This window comes from Notamacropus eugenii, chromosome 2 (genome assembly GCF_028372415.1).
Source record: "Notamacropus eugenii isolate mMacEug1 chromosome 2, mMacEug1.pri_v2, whole genome shotgun sequence".
In the NCBI taxonomy this organism is placed as follows: Eukaryota; Metazoa; Chordata; class Mammalia; order Diprotodontia; family Macropodidae; genus Notamacropus; species Notamacropus eugenii.
In genome coordinates, this window is record NC_092873.1 from 128,372,107 (window position 1) to 128,384,090 (window position 11,984).

Below are 11,984 nucleotides of genomic sequence, written 5' to 3' on the forward strand. Positions count from 1 at the left end.
TTTCTTGATTTCTCATAAAGTCATTAGTTTTCATTTGCTCCTTTCTAATTTTTAGGGAATTATTATCTTCAGTGAACTTTTGGACCTCCTTTTCCATTTGGCCAATTCTGCCTTTTAAGACATTCCTCTCCTCATTAACTTTTTGAACCTCTTTTGACATTTGGGTTAGTATATTTTTTTTCACTTTCAAGATCATAGTTCATTTATTACTTCAGGTAAAAAGCTAGTATACAGATTAGGGATCCCTTAAATTTCAGTTCTGGAATTATACAACATCTAGTATTTTTGCTATCAATGTTAAACAAGATAATTCTAAACACCTGAAAGCCCCCATATTCTTACCTATTATGGTGATAAAAACTTTTATGTTTTACTTTTCAATGTTTAGTATTTTCATTATGAAACCAATGATGGTATGATAAGCAGTGGTAAAATAATAATAACTAAGCATTACAATGCCAAAGTTTATAATTTTACAGTGAGCAAATCATCATAATTGTAATATATAAAAAAGAAAACATAGCAGAGATTCCTGTTATACAAACCTTGATCATCTGAGCTGTAGTCACTACTTGCAAACAACTTGCATGCAATACTTGCTAGGACTGACATTTGCTTCCCATCTCCCCCACCCTGTCTCCCCAGAAAAGTGTTAAGTAGATAAATGACATTTAAGAGACAAACATTAACTTACTTGCAGACAAAAGTTTAAAAAAAAAACTTTACTCAAGATCAGTACTGCTCACAAGCCTATTTCCATAAAGAAATTATATGAATGGTATGGGATGATAAATATCCAAAATATAGATGTATAGGCAAAGTATCTTTAACGGCTCAACTCAGTAGATACTGGGATCAATTATAAACATACATGTATCCAATACACATGCACACATTCTTTCTTCCCCTTCACAAAAGAATCAGAGTTTGACCAAATGGCATTGAATGAAGCAAGGTGACATACAGGCGTATAGCTAATTAAATCTTGATTAAATACGTCAATGGAGACTAATAGCATCAGAAGGAGGCTGTTCATATAGAATTAAAACTACACACAGAATATACTGGAATGCATTTTTCATCCCAAACCTGCTATGTGAAGCAACTTAATCTTTAGATAACTCACTCATTTTGGTTTTTGATTACTAAACCATAGTATATGCATACAATAAGACTTACATTGGAAGAAAAACTTCAAGGGGGCATTTTACATAAGTATTTAATGTGCTGTTTTAATTTAAAAATAACTTTGCTAAGTACACATCTCAACTGAGGTCTTTATATAAAGTGTCCTAATAGATATAAATATTTACCTCTGGTGAGTTAAAGGCCTTTGTTGTGAACATCTGTCTGAATTGTACTGCAGAATGATAGACACACATACACATATGGAACAACTCAAGGTAAGGTAATCCAAAAGATGGGCATGTTGGAGTCAAGGTACTTTGAAAGTAGAAGCATAGCAAAACCAAACGAAAATAAACACTAAGAACTGCAAGCAACTTGGGTTCAATAGTAAATTGAATGCCTCTATGGCAGTAATTTTTTAATAACAGAAATAGAAAGGTGTCTCATATCACCAGAATCTTGCGTACACACAACATATAAGAAAAGTCATCTATTATTTCTATAAAACAAGATCCAATTCATATTGTGAGAATGATTTACAGAAAACAAGAAGTCAATAGAAGACAAACAACGTGAAAGGAGAGTCCACCAACAGTTATTTTGTAAAGGTTGCAACTACAGTCCACAGGACTTCATACATTCAACTTGTGGGTCTGAATCCAGAAGCTGTCCCATTCTCTTTGTGGTTAAATTGTACTGCTCATCCAGAAGAGGGGCAAAAGTATTCTCAAGCACATCAGAAGCATAGGCGAGGTAAATAAGAGCCAGCAAGTGCTTGTCCATTTGATGGGGGTCATTCATCCATTCATCCATTTGTCAAGGACAACTTCTTGTACTTTCTTGATGAGGTGTTGCTTACTGTTGTTGTTGGTAAGTGGATGTGTTGTCATGTCAAAAAAGAGAAAGTTCTATTTTTCTGTTGTCAGTACACCTTTTCCAACCAGGTTCCACCCAGGTCTCACCTGGGACTAATCGTTATCATTTTGATTCATGACCTCTTTTCACAGGCTAACTTGTTTTCATATTCTGCCCTTTTATTCACCAGGTTGTTCCATACCCTCACTCCCACTACTGGACAAACAAAGATAGCAAACATATCAGATGACAAAAGGAAAATGAAAACCATCATTTATCCAATTACTTCCTAACTTAGGTTAATGAGGCATTGTCCTTGGTTAACTCATCTTCCTTGTGAGAGTGGATTTTCATAAGTACATGTTGTATTTTCTCAAATGATCCTCATCAGGTGATCAATGTTCTTCCTAAAATATTTCACCCAATGCCAAGCACAGTTTTTTAGGTTAAATCAGACTACTCCTGTTATTATTTTTCCTAGATATCTCTCTTTTCACATGTGTGAAATTGTATGAATCCGAATTAAATTTTCTTCTTATTAAATTTGTCACAATACTCTAGCCAATAAATTATACTTTGGAATATGCCATCCTTCTCATAAGGTCTTCCTCTCAGATTTGTGTCACTTGAAAAATTGATAGGCATGCCATCTCTACCTTTATCCTAGTCAATGCTAAAAGTGTGAAACTGAATAGTGCCATGGAAAGATTCCCTGACATTCTCCACTAGATACTTACTTTTATGTGGATAATTAATCATTTAATGAATATACTTTGTATCTGGACATTCAATCAGTTTGGAATCTACGTAAAATTACCTGACCTATATCTATCCATCTTGTCCACAAGTACAGAATGAAAGATTTGGTTAAAAGCTTTGCTGAAATCTAGGTATGCTATTTCTATGGCATTCCTCTGATAACCTGGTCAAAAGAATGGGTTTTTGTGGTTAATGCCATTCCAATTATTTAGGACTACCTTTTCATTTTCCCTAGTTAATTAATTAGTCACTACTCTTTTTTATTTATATGTTCTAGGTTTTGCCAGACAAAAAGTCAAGTTCACTGACCTATAATTTGTAGTCTCCATTATTTTTCTGCCCTCCATTTTTTTTGAAAATGAGAATTACATTTAAGTTTCTTGAGTTCTATAACAACATTTTTGTTCTCTGTGATTTTTCAAAGCTAATTAAAAATGTTACCACTCACATCCAGCAATTTTTTTCAGCACACTGCCATATAGATATTCCGTACCTGGTGGCTAAAATTCAAGAACAACTACATATTGAATTATTATCTCAATTTCTTTGGGGCATCATCTCCTCATTAGCCACCATTACTTTCGTCTCTTCAGTACAAAGATCGTTCTCCTCAGAGAAGAGAAGAAAATAAGTACAGTACAGTATAGCAGTTGGACAATAGTTCCCCTGGCTTTCCTTTCCACTAACACCTAAGCTAAGAACTTTGCCCCAGTCCTCCCTTTTAAAAATTGAGGATATGTATCAAGAGTCCTTTTTTCCCCCTTCTTTTTATCTTGTATCATTCAGATACTATCTACCACTACGTCCTCTTTGACCCCTCTCTCATGTGAAGAGTTGACCCTTCTCTTTGCTGAAGCATCTAAATGCACAAGTAGACCCACTCCATTCTGTCTTCTCTTGGCTTCTCTATCATTTCTACTCTCTCACTGATCTTCAATATCTCCCTATTTATTTGCTGATTGCTGCCCGATAATACATCCATGTCTTCCCTACCCTCAAAAGCCCCTCACTTGTTCTCTTAGGCTCAGATTGTTTTTATCTTAAATCTCTCCTCCCTTTCATGTCCTTGAGGAGAACTATAACTAGTGCTATCATTTACTTTCCTCTCATTCTCTTAACTCTTTGCAATCTGACCTCAGACCTAATTAATATTCCTCTCTCCAAAGTCACCAGTGATCTCTTAATTGTCAAATCTAATGGCCTTTTCTCAGTTCTTGTCCTTCTTGGATGCCCTGCAATCTTTGACATTGTTGATCACCTATTTTGTTTTTTGTCTTTGGATGCATGATCAGCTCCTTCATTCTCTTCTCCAAGGAGGATAACTTGGCTATCTTTACATTTAGACTTTGGTCATCTTCTTTCATATGTAGCAAGAATATAAATATTAATACAATGCAATTGCTCCAGTAGCATGTTGTCATCATTATTCTATTTGTCATTGGATGAGGATCTTATACTTAAGGTACTGACAACTAGGTTAAGATTTCAAAAAGTTGTATCTTAGCAATATTTAAGGTACCTTTTTTCATTATAGGTTATACATGTATAGTTATGCAAAACACTTCCATAATATTATATTTCCCTCCACCCTATCCCACTCCCATTAATTCTGTTTTCAACTTTGACCCTGTTCCTTTTCAAAGGTATTTACTTCTGACTCCCCCCTCCCCCAATTTGCCCTCCCTCATACTATCCCCCTTCCTTTTCTCCTTCTACCTTACTTTCATGTAGGATAAAATACCTAATTGAGTGTGTATGTTATTCCCTTCTTAAGCCAAATATGATGACAGTAAAGGTCACTCATTCCCTCTCATCTTCCCTCTTTTTCCCTCCATTATGAAACCTTTTTCTTGCTTCTTTCATGTAAAATAATTTACCCCATTCTCTCTCTCCCTTTCTCCTTCTCCCATCCTTTAAATATATTTTTAGATATCATTCCTTCATATTCAACTCACCATGTGACATCTCTCTCTCTGTATATACACATATGTACATATATGTATATATGTATGTATATATATGTGTGTGTGTGTGTGCGTGTGTGTGTGTGTGTGTGTGTATATATACATATATATATATATATTTGTCCTCCAACTACACTAATACTAAGCAAGAATTCGTGAGTTACAAATATAATCTTTCCATGCAGGAATGTAAACAGTTCAAATTTAATAAGTCTCGTATTATTTCACTTTCCTGTTGACCTTTTTCATGCATATCTTGATTCTTATATGTAAAAGTCAAATTTCCTATTCAGCTCTGGTCTTTTCAGGAAGAATGCTTGAAAGGCCCCAGTTTCATTTTTTTTCCTCAATTTTTATTTTTTCCCCTGATATATTATACTCAGTTTTTCTCCATAGGTGATTCTGGGTTTTAATCCTAGCTTCTCTGACCTCTAGAATATCATATTCCACCCCCTCTAATCCCTTAATTAGAAGCTGTTAGCCCTTGTGTTAATCTGATTGTATTTCCATGATACTTGAATTGCTTCTTTCTGGTTGCTTGCAACATTTTCTCTTTGACTTGGGAACTCTAGAATTTGGCTACAATATTCGTAGGAATTTTCCTTTGGGGATCTCTTTACAGAGGTCGTCAGTGAATTCTTTCCATTTCTATTTTACCCACTGGTTCTAGAATATCAGTGTTGTTTTCCTTGATAATATTTTTGATCATGGCTTTCAGTTAGTTCAATAATTTTTAAATTATCTCCCCTAGATCTATTTTCCAGGTCAGTGGGTTTTTTTCCAATGAGATATTTCACATTGTCTTCTATTTTTTCACTCTTTTGGTTCTGTTTTATAATTTCTGCTCCATTATAAATTTGAAGGAATTGTTTTCTTCAGTGAGCATGTTGTGCTTACTCCTTTTTCATGATTTTCTTGTGTCGCTCTCATTTTGCTTCCCAATTTTTCTTCTACTTCTCTTACTTGATTTTCAAAATCCTTTTTGGGCTCATCCATGGCCTGAGACCAGTTCATAAGTTTCTTGGAGCTTTGATTTATTGTCTTCTTCTGGTGGTATATTTTGATTTTCTTTCTCACTAAAGTAAGATTCTATAGTCGGAGTTTTTTTTACACTGTTTGCTCTATGTTCCCTGTCAAATACTTGACTTTTAAACTCTTTGTCAAGGTAGGACTTTGCTTGCAATGTGTGTGGCTGTGGGTGTGGGTATGCTGCTTTAGACTTCAGGGGTTTTGTATCAGCTACTCCATCCACTGCCCTGGGTCCAGAACTCTGGTAGCAACCCATACTATTGCTGCTGCTTCTGCTGCCACTGATAACCCCACCTCCTCTGCCCCAAGGCTGGGACCAGACCCAACCAGATCAGGTCCCACAGAGTTTTCCCACTTACCTTCTATGCTGTCTTTGGTGTTTGTGGGTAAAGAACTCTGAAAATTTCTACAGCTTCAAAAGATTGATTTTCCCAAGGCCTGCTCTGGCCCTGTCTGTGTTGGCATGGCCCATGATGGACTATGCTCTGGTCTGCTCCCAGCCTGGTGTGATCAATGCTTCCTGTTGACCTTCCAGCCTGTCTTGGGCTGGATATTTGTTTCATTCCATCATTTTGTGGGTTCTGCGACTCTAGAATTTGTTCAGAGTCATTTTTACAAGGATTGGAGGGGTTTGGGGAGAGAGCTCAAGTAATTCTCTATTTTTACTCTGCCATCTTGACTGTCCTCTTGATGACTTGTTTTGCTTTGACTTTCCTGTATTTTTATGGTGTGTGTGTATGTGTGTGTGTGTGTGTGTGTGTGTGTGTGAGTGTGTGTGTGTGCACAAGTGCATGTAGGGGTGATACTTCTCTCTCTTGACTCTCCTCCTATCTGTCCAAACACTTCTTCCCAGCTACCTTTATTGCATTGTCATCTAATCCATACTTGCACATCAGAAGGAGTCCCTCAAGTCTATATTTTCAGTCTTCTTTCTTTTTTCCCATTGTATTGTTTCATTTGGTGATTTCCTCAGGTTCCGTGGATTTACTTATGATCTCTATTCCTGTGATTCTCAGATTAGGTATCTAACCCTAAACTCTCTCAAAACCTCCAAACTCACATCTACAAATGCCTATTGAATAATTATATTCTGTAGGTATCTTTAATTCAACAAATCCAAAACTGATCTCATTATCCCCTCCTTAAACCTTCCCTTCTTCTGAACTTCTCTACTAATATTGAGCACACTACTATCATCTCAGTCATCTGGGTACACAGACTGGGTGTCATCTTTGACCTGACTCTCACTCACCCATCAATATCCAATCTGCTATGAAATCCTATTGATTCTACCTAATTAATATCCCTTGTATATGACTCCCATTCTCTCCTCTCATGTGGCCACTACACTAGTACAGGCCCTCATCCCTTCACACTTACACCTAAAATAATAGCTTTTTTATTATCCTTTCTGTCTCAACCTTCTTACCATTCTAGTCTATTTTCCACTAAGCTGACAAGAGTGATCTTTCTAAAGCATGTATGACTCTGTGTATTGTTAATGTATTTTTACATAAAGGGTGAGTGGAATAGGTATAGTGAAGACTTCTCAGACTGTAATTCTTCTCCCAGGGGTGAGGTAAGACCTAGAGTCTCAAGGTCACAATATTTTTTGAATAGAATAGTTCCATATAAGGATATAAAACTGTGTAGTATATCAGGGTCTCAATGATTGATAAAACTTACATAATTCCTCAATGTCTTCATTTCAAAAGGGATTGGTTAGATTTCGTGTCTAGAATGTAAGATCATATTCTCAGCTAATGAGGATAATGGTCAGTGGGGGGGGGGGAGGGACTTGTGTTAAGGTCTATATAAATCACTGCCTTTTCTTTGCCTTTTGCTTTCCTACTCCAGGTGAACTGGTATAGGATTGTCCTGCTTCTCCAGAATCGAATAAATCAACTTTCTGTCATCATTTTGAGAGGTGTCTGAGTAATTAATTTAAGTAAGGACCTGAGCCATCCCACACAAGGGGTTAATGTATTTTTGCTTGAGGGAAGATTTTTTCTATCCATTAGTAGATCCATGTGACCTGCTTAAACCTGAGTCCCATGGAACCTGTGGTGGGAGGGGTTTGCTGAATGGGTGGAAGAGGAAGGGTGGAACAAGGAAAGAGCTAGAGCAGAGCTGAGAAAATTAAACAGAATCTAATCAGAGCTAGGAAAGATGCAGGCAAGCAGGCTGCTGGCTAGCCTGAGTGAAAGAGTCTATTTGTGATTTTTATTTCAGAGAGCTTGCTTGTGATTTGTTTAATGGAGCTAGTTTGTGGGAAGCCTAGTAGGGGGAAGGCTTGAGGATGGTGTTATTGTGTATAGATGTTTATTACTATGCTGGATTTGGCTTTCTGGTGTATGAATAAATGGTTCTGCCTTCTGTGTGAAGAATCCTTGATATTTCATGATTCAGAGTTGCCCCACGATATTCATTCACGATATGCACTGTTAATATCACCTTCGTGCTACAAATGCTGATGAGGATGGGATCACAAAACATTAGACCTCTTTTTGGAGACACAAAGGCAGATGAGACAGAGGAAGAAATGGATGTCCCAAGGTGGGAGGATTTGGCTTATTTCACCCTAGCAAGAGAATTGGCTAAAGGCACAAGACTCTGTGAAAACTGTAAACCAAGGCTACAGAAGGGAGAACCCAGAGACTTAGAAAGATGTTTGCAGGGAATACCAATAGAACCAGGAGAAAAAATGGCAGGGGTGTGTAGAAGAGGAAGGGCATTGTTAACAAGTTATCAAAATATATGTAAAAGCAGAGACAAACTGCAGGAGGAGGAAGCTCAAATGGTAAAAGAATTAGCTGATTGCAAGAGAAGCTTTCTATACTGAATTGTCCTTTAGAAGAGCAAACTAAAAAGTATCAGGTGGTGGGAGGAAAACCTGTTATTGATTTGGCTCACAGGAAGAGGTGAAAAGTGAACAATAGGAAAGTGAATGCATCCCTTGCCCAGGCTGGGCTTGATCAGGGCTCATATACTGGCCAAAAATGAGGAGGCCAAGGTTTGGTCAGTACTAAGAAGGAACCAGAATCACCCCCCCCCCACACACACACACAGTGTTTGGGGAGATAATTGAGGATTTTACTCAGCAGGAGGTTATAGATATTTTGAGTTGGTTCACCCAAAGGATGAGAGAATGGCCCGTATCTTGGATGGTGAGAATTCAATGTCAGAGTAGATTGACAAAGAATTGTTTACTGCTATATTGAGAGCAGACGTAGATTTTGGAAGAATAGATGGCATTCCAACTAATGAACTATATAAAATGTATCCAGAAAAAAGTTTGATTTTAGACTAAGCTGGGAAATGAGAGAGGCCCCTTCAGATCCTCCTGAAACATTGTATCCAAGTTTTCAGATCTGCAGGGAGATTGGGAGATTGGTCAAGGCTCAGCTCAGATTAAAATAAAAAGCATACTTCTAACTAGAATGATGATGCCCAAACTGCAAGTTAGAAGGAGTAAACAGTGAATGAGACTATGATAGTGGGTTCATGAACTCCAGAAGCATGGCTGATCTTATATCTTCCCTGCTTCTTTTTGGCTTTTTATCTGTTTGCCTTGTTTGTCAGATTCGTTTTCTGCAGGCTTAATACCCTTCACCTGCAGGTGCCTGATTGTTTAAGCTGGATGTCACCCCTTGTCCAATGTGCTGTGACATTCCTGGACCTGATGTTGACCAAGTTCCAGATGCCAGCTAACTAACTAATGGGACCTCTTGGGGAAGGAACATCTCTCCATCCAATTTCATCAAGAAGTAGCTATAGAAGAAGAGACCTTTGTCCCTTACCCCAATATTTTGGGCCCCAATTGTTTGACGGAGGAATGATGGGATGCTTGGCTCAAGTCCTACACTAAGGTATTGTTTCATGCACTTATTTTCTGTGATCCCTGTTGTATTGTTGTAAAGTTCTGCTGAAACCAGTTGCCTCAGATATTATTTCATATGCTTATTTTCTGTTATCCCTTTTAAAGTTCTGTTGACACCAGTTGTCCCACTGACCTAAGTAATGGATAAGAAAGATCTTGGGGTGGAATGTATTGCTAATATATTTTTGCATAATGGGTTAATGTATTTTTGCTTAAGGGAAGATCTTTCCCATCCATTAATAGACCCATGTGACTTGAGGCACATGGAGCCTGTGGTGGGAGGGGTTTGCTGAATGGTTAGAACAGCAGAGGGGGAGCTAGAGCAGAGATGAGAGAAAATTGGACAGAATCTAGTCAGAGCTAGAAAGGATACAGGCAAGCAGGCTGCTGGCTAGTGTAAATGAAAGAGCTTGCTTGTGATTTTGTTTGAGAGCCTGCTGGTGATTTGTTTAATGGAGCTGGTTTGTGGTAAGCCTAGCAGGAGGAAGGATTGGGCATGGTGTTGTTATCTGCATTGTTATTGTGCATAGATCTTTGTTACTGTGATGGATTTGGCTTTCTGGTATCTGAATAAATGTTTTGGTTCTGCCTTTTACATGAATAGTTTTTGGTATTTCATGATTCAGAATTGGCCTGGGATATCCATGGCCACAGTAGGTGTTGTGAATATCACATTGGTGCTTCACTCTGTCACTCTCCTATTCAGTAAATTCCATTAATTCCTTATTTACCACAGGGTCAAGTATGAAATCATTAGTTTGATTTTCAAACACTTTTATAACTTGGCCCATCCTTACCTTTCCCATGCCTTATCTCCTTCCATACTCTCTGTGATCCAATGACTTGCTGTTCCTTACTATTGTATATTTCTATCTCTATCCTTTGCATTTTTATTAGACATTCTCACCCCTAGGATTCCCTGCTGTGTCATATTTGCCTTCTATCACCGCTGAATTCTTTTAAACTATAGCTAAAATTCCACTTTCTTCAAGAAACCTTTCTTAATATACCTACTTTTACTCTGAGATAATCTCCCATGTATTCATGTATATATATTTTTATGCATAATTGTTTAAACATTATCTCCCTTCCCATTATACTGTGAGCTCCTTGCAGGTGGCCTTTTTTTTTATTTTATATTCTCGTGTCTTAATACGGAACCTGGCATATAGCATATAATTATTGAATAATTTTTGATTTGCATTGCCTTTTTTTCTTTCCTCCAAAATCCAACAGCATCATCTCGTCGACATGTAGGAGCAATCCTATCACTTCTTCAATTATCTTTTCATTCCATAAAAACTACTTAACTCTGAATCAATTCATGTCTTCCCATGGTTTTCTTTGTATGTACTATGTCTCATAGCACATAGCAACATTTTACTATGATTGTGTGCAACAATTTGTTTAGCCATTCTCAAATCAATAAGTAGTTGTTTTTGCAGTTCTTTGCAATGAACTCCAGAAGCATGGCTGATCCTATATCTTCCCTGCTTCTAGTTATTATCTCTTTGCTTCTTTTTGGCTTTTTATCTGTTTGCCTTGTTTGTCAGATTCGTTTTCTGCAGGCTTAATACCCTTCACCTGCAGGTGCCTGATTGTTTAAGCTATTTGTCACCCCTTGTCCAATGTCCTGTGACATTCCTGGACCTGATGTTGACCAAGTTCCAAGTATTTATAAGTATTTTGTCAGAGATGGGGCCATCCTTTATAATCTTGACCTTTTTGTATTATATGCTTAGCAGTGGTATACTTAGATTACAGGTATAGACATTGTTAAGTTAATTGTGAATTATCACTTAGAATGATTTAGAACAATTCACAGTTCCAATAGCAATGCATATGTGTTCTATTTTTCCACTCCTTCCCCAGCACTAATTACATACATCTTATTTATGTGATATATGGTGAAATCTCAGAGGCGTTTTAATTTCCCTTTCTTTTACTATGAATGACTTAGATTAATCTTTCATATGGCATTAGCAACTTACAAATCATCTTTTGAGAATCATTTGCTCAAATATTTTGACAACTTATCAGTTAAGATGTGAATCTTGAAATTTCTTGTGCTAGTTCCATATGCAAACACAATGCATATGTATGTTTGCATGTATGTGTATAAATACATATATAGATATATGTATGTATATATATGTATATATGGAAGGTATGTATATACCCTTATCAGAAATTTTACATGCACAATATTTCCCTATTTGACCACTTTCCTTTTTTTTTTCCAAGTTATATTGATTTGGTTCATCACACTCAGAGGCAGCTAGGTAGCTCACTGGATGGAGAACTGTATCTGGAATCAAAAAGAACTCACTTCAAATCTACCAACTCAGATACCTGTTATATGACTTCGG